The sequence below is a fragment of the Apis mellifera genome, linkage group LG4 (assembly GCF_003254395.2).
Source record: "Apis mellifera strain DH4 linkage group LG4, Amel_HAv3.1, whole genome shotgun sequence".
Lineage (NCBI taxonomy): Eukaryota > Metazoa > Arthropoda > Insecta > Hymenoptera > Apidae > Apis > Apis mellifera.
The window spans coordinates 6,806,096-6,818,114 of NC_037641.1; the positions used below are offsets into that span (position 1 = coordinate 6,806,096).

General features: G+C 36.6%; 1 protein-coding gene across 2 annotated transcripts in view; it reads left to right on the plus strand.

Moving 5' to 3' along the window:
* Positions 1–12,019, plus strand: part of LOC408810 (rap guanine nucleotide exchange factor 2) — a 189,905-nt gene that overhangs the window by 18,283 nt on the left and 159,603 nt on the right. Inside the window, exons 1-2 of one of the 2 annotated variants that reach the window (XM_016911576.2) lie at positions 2,208–2,219; positions 8,101–8,103. The exons of the other annotated variant lie outside the window; for it this stretch is intronic. The gene's annotated coding sequence lies outside the window, so the exon portion shown is untranslated. Of the gene's footprint in view, positions 1–2,207; positions 2,220–8,100; positions 8,104–12,019 lie in introns of those variants that run through there. 2 annotated transcript variants of the gene reach the window in all.

Consider the following 12,019-nt stretch of genomic DNA (forward strand, 5'->3'; position numbering starts at 1 on the left):
GAATTATAATAATTTAAAAATTGTAATAATTATTATAAAGAAATAATTAAATTCCATTCATTTATTACATGACATTTTTACAATTAATTTTAATTTGCATAAGTATTTTACAATTTAAATTTATTGCGAATAGCCTAGTTTTTTTTTTTCTTACGGATAAAATTTATATCACATTAGAATTATGCAACAGAATAGAAACTGTACATAAACCGGAAGTTTCAATTAACACAGTTACCTTGATAGGATATAGGAAACGGGATCGAGTGAATAGGATTTAAATTCTATCTATCTGCTTCTGCGACACATGATTAATCGACGCGCGGGATGAGCGATGATTTCGAGCGCAGGAACGAGAAGACGATGGACGGGTAAAACACGGTGGAACGTGTGTGTTTTCGAGTAATTGCACAGTGAAAGGAGGATAAATATATATTGCCGATTGATTGCATTGATCTCGTGCCACGCGATGAATTAGAAATTGATATCACGGCGAATGTCAATTTTTGTGAAAGCATCATCGTCCTCTTCGGGGGAGCAAACATATTACGAATATTGCACGAATCGTTTTACGAAAGGAGGTCATTGGTATTTTAAGAAATTAGAGGAGAAATCTTGCGTGGAGAGAAAATTATGGAAAATTTTAAAGATTAAATCCACACGAGTAACGTGAAAATATAAATTGAAGTTTTCTATTCCCTGCTAAAAATTTCTTTCTTCAACTCTCTGAAGATATCGAATATACTCGTTTGATGCAAAAAAAAAAAAAATTGTTTAGCCCAGCTGCGATTCGAAATAATTTTTTTCATGGCCACTGCTCTTTTTTTAATAATTTCAAGATGAATTCATCTGATGATATCACTTTCGAATCGAAAGAAATTTGAAGAAAAATCAAACATCGATTAAATATTTTTATATACCTTTAATTCAATATATCACTCATTCAACTCTTTAAATAAATAAAATGGCGGCACGTAATTTTTGAAATCCATTTTCACGAGGAAATGGAAACGACGATAAACTTGATAAGTTTGATTTTCATGCTGTCTCCGAAACGGAAGCCATGCATCACACTCGCCATTCCGAGCTTGATGAATACTCATTACTTGCTTGTGCTTTACGTATTTATACCCTTTTCTTTCTCTCTTTTATTCCATCTATATATCTTGTAACATTTTTCACATATATATATATATATATATATATATATATACACATCCTCGTGCTTTCACAACGGTTTATTACGTCTTTCCATCGCGCGATATTTAATAGAGGAGGAGATGCGCAACACGATTCATAATCTTCTGCGTTTTTTACGATAAAATCGCGCTAACTAGGCAAAATAAAGATTCGCGGGGCCGTGTAATGGCGATAAACATGGACGCAAATGTTTCCTCGCGCCAGTCTTTTACACCTACTCTGTAAAACGTTTCGAATTTGATCTCCTGTTTGAACGCACGTCATCGAAGAAAACTTGCGAAATATTATATTTCTCTACTTTTAATCTTTATTTATTTATTTATTTTTTTCTAGCAAACTAGAAAATACATTTCAAATAAAACTCTTTCATCAATTTATAGGAGGAATTTAGGATAAAAGGAAAGTGAAATTAATCGAAAGATTACAGTTCCTCAATCTTCTTTTATATCCTTGAATGTTCAGCTGAGAAAAAAGAAATATATCGATTTTCAATTCGAGGTAACGTGGTACGATAAGGGACGAAGAGAGCACAGCGCAGCTTCTTTGGAAGAAGGGAAAGGGGGAGAAAAAAAGAAAAAACGAAATGGTATACTAGTCGTGCCGTTTCCTGGCAGAAGCCATGTATCATATGGTCACGGTTGTGCATTCGTCGCGAAAGCCAACAGAGGGGCACAATTGAAACGTGAAACTTAGCCGCGAAGCTTTAGTCATGCTCGTCGATTATCCGGACGTAATATTGATTGCACGGGCATGTACTATGCCTGATTATTGCTTGCCATCCACTCGGCCATCCTTCTTGTCATCGACCTCTTTGTATGTGTATGTGTGTATATGTGTGTGTATTTAGGACGACGAATTTCACCTCTTCTCGAGTTGATTCTATCGCGTAATCCCCTCCCAATAGGGTTATCGAACACGGTTTGGATACTACTTGCGATAGACCATAGCGCAAACAGATTATTCCTGATCCTTGATATTGTTGTAAGAGGATTTAAATTTCGTGTGAATTGTATCTTGCTTATGTATTATATCATTATCATAATTATAGCCGGTGATTTATCAGATTATTCGCTTTGGAATATTTGGATTTAATTAATGCCAATAATCTAGAATTTTGTATTTACTTATTGTAATCAAACGTGTAATATTAGGTAAATATTAATATACACGGGTGTATATATATAAGGTTTAATCGAACATGTTAATTATTGTATTTGTGTTCATCTAAATCGAGCGTTAACAGTGTTTGGAATCACGTATTTCTACTTTAAGACTACAAAATCCTTTGATTTTGATTAATCATATTATATTTATCTTTAAAATATACATTATTTTCACGTATAACAAACGTATAATATTTTATCGAACGATTAATATTTCTCTCCAAGTATAAAAATTGCAGGAACGTGGCAGGTTTCGATCCAGGAAATATCATCAGAAGATATCTCTCGCGTGTGAACGAGACTAGTAAGAAAGACCGTACTCCCCATCTTCTAAATTTATCTCCGAGTTGATCGCACTCCGAGTACTTGGATTCAAAATGAAAACGAAAATCGAACGGCCACACTTCCCTTCGACGATTGAAAAATTCTTACTTATTCTTTTCAAGAGAATTTCTCACGAACGATGACGATTTTTCTCCTTAACATTCACCCTCCGTAGCCCGTTTGTCGCGATTGCGAGGAAAAACCGCGATGAGCTGTTCTCTCGCGATGATCCACCATGCTAATTTATTCAAACTAAGCAGCGGCGAATTTCCTGTATATGTCATCAAATTACATACAACACAAGCCGCAAGGATTCGACTTTGGAATTTCAGAGAAGCCTTGACGCGGTGGAAGAGTAACCGTTCAAGAAGCGGTTAATGACTTTTAATCGAGATTGATCGTGCGCTCGATTAAAATTTTACAGGGTGAATGTATCTTTTATCGGGTAAAAGGGAAAATTTTTATCAACTTGAAGCAATCTAGGAGGAGCGAAATAATCAAATCTTTCTCTAAAAATATCCGTGTCTTTTCGGTGTGAAAATTGTCAGATACGATGGTTGACGCGTTTTTGAAGTCACTATCTTGGCGGTTTCATCCGTTTCTTCTTCCGAAAAATGACTTTACTCGTCTCTTTGATCGTTCTTCCATCTCCCCGCGTTTTAATCAAATCTCCTCTTCGCGATATCCTCGTTTTTTAAACTTGAAAAAGTTTCGTTCGATGGGGAGGATTTTACAAATTCTCAATACAGTTATCCGAAAATTGTTAATTTGAATTGAATTGCAAATTTGGTTTGGAACTAATTTAATTACAGCGGCGCGCGTTTTTCGAAAACGGTGACGACGTGGGAGACAGAAAGAAGGAATTGGACGAATTTGCAAGGTCGCGTTTGCTCCGAGTAAAACGAATTATGCCGACCTCCCCCGTGTTGGGAACGTTTTCCCTCTTGAAATCGGCAGATGGTCAAACGGAAACGACTTTTTACCTCGGCACTTGGTGCCGACTGGTGCGTGTGAGTGTGTACAAAGGGTGTCCTATTTTTACGTTCTTCTTCGCATTCGTTTAGGTAGCCAACATTGTTCGACCGTCCGACTTCCGGCCGAGGTGAAATTTCCACACGACACGGGAAAAGAATGGATCGGTAAATTTGTACATCAACCTTCCGCAACATTTCCGTTTAACGCGAAAGCTTTTTCCCTTTTTCCCTCTTTTCTTTAATTTATCTTTCGTCCCGATGTTTCAAAATCGAAAATGATTCTCACGATTCTCGATTTCTCGAGATGAAATCATAAAACAAAAGTATCTTTCTTATAAGTCTTCTCTTTCAAATAAAGTATTTAGAATTTAGAAACTTGTTAATAATCAAATTAATTTGATTGAAAATCAAGCATCGTTGTAAATTACTCAAATCGTAAACAAGAGAATTTTATTATATGCAATTACCAGGTAGAATTTATCAGTAATTGCACGTAATTATACGTAATTGTATATCGTTTCTCTTCTTTAAAGAAAGGATTTCGTTGAACGTGACGTTATTCTAAACAGGAAGAAGCGACAGTCAAATTGATATCACCCGGTTTATCCGTAGAATCGAGTGAAATTTTATACGCAATATCACAGGACAGGCGTTGTTACAAATATTCTAATAAAGGGAAATTAGCGGTTTTCGTATCACGAGGTTAACGTTGCAGCAGAAGCGGGGTAATATTCGTGTGAACGGTCACGTTACAGTTGAAATTATGTCAAAATTACGCAAAATACGATAAGCAAAACCTGCCTATCCCGAGCCGATGAGTGTGCAAAGAGAAGAGCAAGGGAGAAACGGGCGGAAGTTAGATCGGTCTCGTGGCTAAAATGGCGGATAAAAGCGAACGTCGTACAAACGTTGATGTAAAAATGATGGGAGGCTTGGTTGGTTGGTTCGAAACGTTTCCAAGCGAAAAACCAACCGTTGTTGTGCATTTCAGAAAGAAGGAACACGCTGTTTGCGCCGTATTACTGTTACCATTTCGCCGCGCATTGTATTTTTCTCGATATTTCCCATCTCCAAAGTTGGACGAAAGTATCTTAATATCCTCTCGTTGCTGCGTTATCGAGTTTCAGAAAGGAATAATAAGAAAGGAAATTGACGAGTTGGAGAGACGACAGATATAGTAATTTTGTTTCAAGGCTATGACTACGATGTGCATTAAAAGTCACCATGATGCTCGAAGAGAATTATTGTACAGAGTTTTCTTTTTAATGGAAGGAGGAAGGACGAGTAAGAATGATATTCTTTTTATTTACAGTGAAAGGGAACACATAGAAAAACAAAAAAATCTGGTCAAATTACTTTCCATTTCCAAGAAAAAAAAAGGAACGTGTTTTTAGATACATCAATTATCAAGTTCATCCAACTTGTGTCCAATCTTATCCATAAATAATAATTTCTTTTCGAAAGGATTCATTATCGGGATCGATAAGATCTAAACCACGGCTCGCCCATCGTACGTGATCTTTCTGACATCGATCAGAAACGGAACATCTCGATTTACACCATTTTTAACTTGGCCACCCTATAACCACCGTTCTTATCTCGATCGTAAATCACACCACACAGATTTTCACGTTACGATTATTTCTTTTTTTTTTTTCCCCTGGAAACAAGAAAATCGACGCACTCTCAAAAAATAAGAGAAAATAAAATAAGAAACGAGGGGAAAAAACAGGCTACCCTGTATGCACGCGTATTGACGGAGGAATGCGTGCGTATATACACGACGATGTAATAACACGATGAGAATTATCCCACGCATCGCACGGTTTAAAAACGTAGGAAGAGAGTGGAAGGGCGTTTTCCAGTTTCAGACCCGTTTTCTACTCGATTTTCCTCCCCTTTTCCCTCCCCTCCCCGAACACACCGGCAAGAAATAGTTATTACTAGGTAGGTTCGATGCCCACGGGAAGAACGTGAATATCCCGCGTTTCCTTTTGATCATCTTCGCGTGATCCAGCGAGCAAACACTTCTTCCGACCCGTTATTCGCAGGGAATATGAATCGTCCTCGGGGCGAAAGTATTGCTCCTGGAAAACTCTATTTGCTTTGCTTCTTCCATTCCTCTCTCTCTCTTTCTCTGTTTCTTTTTTTCTTTTCTCCTTAGTTTGGCTGAAAGCCAAATTTTGATAATTTTGTAATTAGAAATATCCTGTGAGATTAGTGTGAAAGTTTTTTTATATTTTGTTGAAATCTCTTGGTTTTATTTATTAAACTATTGAGAATGAGTGTAAAGTAGATATTTTCACTTATTTCGTTCATTATGTAAAATATTATCGAAAGAAAATTAAAAATATTCTTCAAACAATTTCCTTCCCCTTCCTGTAAAAAGTGAGCAAGTAATATTTTCAAACAAGTTTTACCACTATATATATATTAATACATCACGTTAAAGGAGAACAGAAAATACAGTGGAACCAGGTTCGAACTTGTTCTTTCTCGATCAACTTTCAATCTCAGGAAAGCGAAGGGATCGACCAGTCTGTGAAAGCGATCACCGTTCGAAATGCGTAGCGGTAATAAATCGAAATAGTACGGCCCTGGCCGTCTACTTTAAAGTGTACACGAAGTGGCGTTCTCCACGCGAACGAAGTACCTGTCGCAGGTGCCCTTCCGGATTGAGGACTCGACGCGGCTTGAAGAGGAGCGAGGGGGAGAAAGAGTAGTAGTAGTAGTGGTAGGTTGGAGATCAGAGGGTCGCCACCCTTATTCACCCTTTGCGCTTGCTCTCCAGCCGTGTTCCAGAGGTTTTGATCCTCTGAATTCGCTAGTCGAAAAAGTCGCTCCGGGGGTTGTTTTAGTTTCACCGAGTATTAAAAAATATCTGACGGCAACTTTTTCTCCCCTTTCTCTCTTCTTCCCTTTTCTTCTTCTTCTTTTTTTTTTTTTCAACCCACCACGTCGTGTAAATATTGAAAGTAGCTCGCAATTCGCGAAACATTTTTAACAAATTTCGCGAGAATCTTTGCAGTAATTTTCTTTTTCTTTTTTTTTAAATTGATTCAAACTCTGTTCAAATTAGGAAAATTTTATAAATCGTTATAGATACGGAGATAACGATTATTAGAAGTTTAAAGGCAAAGTTTTGCCTTTTAAAACGCTCTTTCATTCATCCCGATACGACTTCCGGTTCTTGAGATATCGTGCAAAGACGAGGGTAAATTTTAATCGTTCGTTGTCTTTCACGAGACTCTTGCTCCCTAACTTTGTCTCAAAGTTGAGACAAGTGAGATTGCTGGAAAAAACGTAGTACGCGTTTCCAGGAAAATATATGGGTCAATGAGTCGCTGGCCCATTCATGATTTCTGTACTCGTGGCTCTCAAGTCAATGGATACTTCACAAGTCCTTATAAAATCTCAGCAAACCAGTTGAAATATCAGAAGTTTTTTTTTAAAAAAGTGGCTTCAAGTGACACAATCTTCTCTATCTTTCCCTATATGAAAAATCCAAAAGTTTCATTTGCACGAACAAATTTCGTATTCCCTTATCGTGATACGAATGTTTTAACCGCATAAAAGACATTTCCCTCGTCGTCACGTTGAAGATTCCACGTGTAATTTTATATCATATATATATATATATAAAATTCGAGAGAAAATAGCTCTCTCTCTAACTGTATCAGCCACGTGAGGGAACCGTAGCAAATAAATTTCACGTTGCTCGGGTTACATTGTCTATTGTTGGCGAAGTTTCTACGAGAATTGCGCAGGATTCACAGCAGATGTATGGCAACGAGCCGCTTCCCGCTTACTACTACGCGATTACCGCGAATTTTCCCAACCGATTACCACGTTTTCCATCCGCGAATGCATCCTCCAACTCGAACGAATCACTTCGAAACACGCATGCGCGTAAGCTTCGTGGTTTACGATTTTTCACCATTTATTTTCGGTGGCGCGCGGTGTATATAATCAACTTTTCGGTGCAATTAACGCGATAACGAAATAAACGACACGGAAATAAAGCCACCCGCGCAATTGGGTTAACCCCCCACCAATCTTCTCCCCGAGTTTAACTTTTCCAGAGATCCTAATCGAGTTGGTTAAATACTTGTCGGAACGAGATATACTTTCTCGGGTGTGTACAACTCTCGGTGGCGTGTAACGTTTGTTTGCCGGCCAATTAGCTATTTCGAGGATGGGGATTTTTTTTTCGAGAGGGGGAGGAGGGAAACGGTAACGTGAGAGAGTTAATTGAAATTCTAATTTCAACGGACGTTAATTTATTTGTGCACGAGGTTGTTGTAATTTGTTGTTCGTTATATCGAGAAGATGCATACAATTTTGATATAGCTAGCTTAATTGTATCGTCTTGCGTATTCTCAACGATGCGATCGTCTAACAGTATCTTTTTAACACAAACGTTGCATGTTTTTGTTTAGAAGATTGTTGAGAGAATTATGTATTCTTTTTTTTTTATTACCGTTATCAATTCACCTTTCGAGATATTTTATCCGAAAATTCCGAACTCCTCGCAGAAGCACGAATTCGAGTTTCATTTCTTTCGAAAATTATTCAAAAGAACGGGTAATAAATTTTTAAAACGATCTAAACTCACGTTTTTTATTCCAATCCATCGTATCCCCAATCGATATTTTATATTTGTACAAAATAATAACTCGAATAACACGAAAAAAAAATTTCCAGAGATATAGATTCATCAAACCACTGTATTCTCGTATTTCGTCGATCCATTTTCCAAAAAAAACTCCGTGCATCAATAATCCAATCACCGATCCATTTACCAATCAAACTTTTCAAAAAACAAAAAAAGCATCGAACAAGTAACCAAAAACTGAACAACCCCCTCAACGAATAACCCCAATTCATTTCTCACTTGTTCTAATTATCAATTTCATCCCCTAACGATAATAGCAATTATCCTCTTATCCTACGGTGTGTCGGGGCAAAGTCGAATTGATAAAAAAATATCGTAGTTATAGAATATAGAAAAGGCGCGTAGATTAACGGCTCGACTCCCTCCCGACCCGTTAATGAGGATGTTACGCATATTACGTTGCGGCGTGGGCCGTTCGCCATTTCTAATCGCCGCGCGTGGGGCAGCGTTGATGTTAACGGTAGCGTTGATAGCGGTGCAGACGCCGATGCCAGTGGGCCAAGGATCTTTCTCTTAGTAGTGCAGAGGTCGTACCTTGCTGCACACACGTCATGCTATCAAAGATAGTTCGATAAATGTGGCGAGGGAGACGCGGAGGCGATTAACGCGCTCGGGCGTCCTAGAAATCTAGGATAATTCGCGTAACGGGATTCTTTCGTAATCGCGTTACGCGAAGAGGTTGGATAAAAGAAAAAGAAAAGAAAAAAGGTGTCGAACGGTGTTTTTTTTTTTTCTCTCCTTCCCCGAATTTTTCAAGTCACGTTGGAATTGGAACGCGTTTTAGGGAAAAAAATTATTCGAATAATTATTTTATCTTTCGAGGATTTAGATTATTGTTAATATATATTTGCTAATAATTTTTGCCTTTGAATGATGAAATTTCACTAGTTTCTAGATTTTTTTTCTTGAATTTTAAAGAACGTTTAGTGAATTATTTCTAAAAATCACGTACTTAATACTTTTAATAATATCAAAATAAAAAATAAAAATATTTTTAATATGTTCAATTTCATAATCGACTAACTATGTAACTAACTAATGTTGAAAAAAAAAATAATCCATGTCGACATTATCAAAATTATTATTCAAAAAACTTTGTTCCCAAATTTGATCTCATCGTTCATCGTTCGTTGAATTCAAAATTCAATCCAGCGATATTTTCAATGAAATCTACCATCTCTTGAATGAATGGACTTGATGAGAAAGGATATCCACGTTGCTAATCTCTGATAAGATAAAGTAATATTCTTGATATATCGTAATCGTGACAGGTTTGATTCCGCGTTTTTTCACGGCGATATCGAGAGAGGGAGAGAAAAAGGTGGGTTATAAAAGGTGGCACGGATCGGAACGAAAAGGAGGGAGGAGGGGCGCGAAACGTGGTGCGGTGTGCAGCCGGCATACAAACGGTTCTTTGTGCCACCAAACGGTGTCCGCAATATCGTTGACAGCATCTCTGGATTCAATCTAGATCGTTCGGGCTCCCTACGGTATAGAAGCGGCGACAAACTGCTGACAAACACACGGACTTGGTGCCCCGCTTCTGACGCGCTGTCAATCATTATGAAACCCTATAAAGAAAGTAGCAGCTAACGGTTAGCTGCACGTTTCATTATTAACCCGAAGCTGTGATCGATTCGAAGGGGGGATGATTCGATTCGAATCGACAATTGTCTTTCAATTTGAATAATTTGACATTTGGATGATAGATAATTTTAATTTCGAATTGTACAACAGGATTCAATTGGATTTGATTCGATAATAAAATGTATTAATATAATATTGCACAAATTGTTATTATTTGATAAATTATTAAGCGCGATTAAATAATAAACACATCGAATACGGGAAATTGAGTTTTGATTCGAGATGATAAAAATTTTATCGCGTATTTCTATTAATCTTTATCGTGTAATTGAAACGAATTAATCGCAATGAAGGAAGCGCGATAATGCAATTGTTGAAATATGACATTTGCAGTTATTATTATCATCGGTATCATGATAGGAAGTTGCGTAAAATATCGTGCCGCGAATTCTCCATGCGAAATTTCGGATTTCGTCGGTCGCGGTTATCCGACGCGAAGCTTAATGATAAAGCCAATAAAGAAATATGAAATATCGGATCACGATTCTATCCATTAAGGGATTAAAATAGATGAGCTTGGATTAAAGATAATTAACGAGTTTGTCGCCGGGTGGATTTATCCTGTAATATACAATTCCACGATAGAAATTAATACCATAAAGTAGAGTTTCCTTCGTTTGCAAGATATTCTATTTACACCACGTGAAACGAAATACGTTCAAACGAGCTGAAAAAAATAATCTAAAATGAAAGGGAAAGAATTCTTTCGCCCATTGTGCGAAACCCGTGTTGTGTCACGCCCGAATAAATTCGACTCTCGTTAAAAGAAAAAAATTTTCAACGATTCGTCGACGACAAAATATTACAAATCGGCATAGATTTATTCCCTATTAGATATTCGTTATTCAACAATGGATCAATGCAATTTCGCGTGAAAACGATCACCTCCTCCTCCTCCTCCTCCTTTCTTCCTTGTCCTCGAACGAATTTACAGTCACGATTAATCTCCCAGAATTGTAAATTATTTTTAACGTTCCACGTGCGAATGATGACGTATCGTTACTCCGCGACGATAAGCGTAATAATTTTTATTCCACGCGAACGAGAATATTGTTTTCCTTTTCCCGTGACCGTCATGCCATGATTACTCCTCCACTTGTGATAAATTATTCGTGGATCGTCAAAACGATTTGATTCAGATTTCTGAGAGAGGAGGATTAATTAAATGATCAAATTTGTCTCGACGAGTTTTTGAAAATAGTATCGAATCATTTACAAATATTAATATTTGTAATATTTTTAAGCGTGGATTAAATCTTGTAAAAAGTATATAGAGTCGTATAAAATATGCCTTCCATGTTTACCACGTTCATCTGACAAAGATATATGTTATTCGAATATATTTTATAAATATTCGAACGAAACAACAAAATTGCACAGTATAGTGGACCTAAATTAATGTCGATCGGATTTTGTCCTATTGAAAAAAAAAAAAAAAGTAACGGATAGTATCGAAATACAGAAATATATTAAAAATCGTTCGTAATTGGTGATAAATCTAAAAGTAAAAAATTTTTCCATCAATTTTCTGATTTAACTTGTATCACTATTAAAAATAAACATTTATTTCGACACAATTCTGATGGCTACTTTACGTAACGAAAATCGAAAATGCAATCGATGATGCACTTAATATCCATTTAATATTGCACGTATGCAACGTCTTAATGTTTATTGATGTAATTTAGAATACATTTTACTACGCCTATGCATGATTCACGAGATGACGAAAACGTAATATTGAACAAAATAGCAAAATATACGTAACATCGCCTTTATCGAATTCGAACGGTGTCAAATGTTATCTGTCCGGGGCCGGGAAAAATTTCTATAAATTTTAGATAATTGAATGTATCAAATATATTTGATTTCATTATTGAAAATGCATCCGCTCGATCGATATTTCATGTTAATTATATCTCTTCTTTATATTCGTATTGACATTATCGAAAATTAATGTAAAATTATTATTTAACCGCAATATAATTACGAAATAAAACTGTTACAAGCTACGAACAATAAATACACGTTAAAATGTA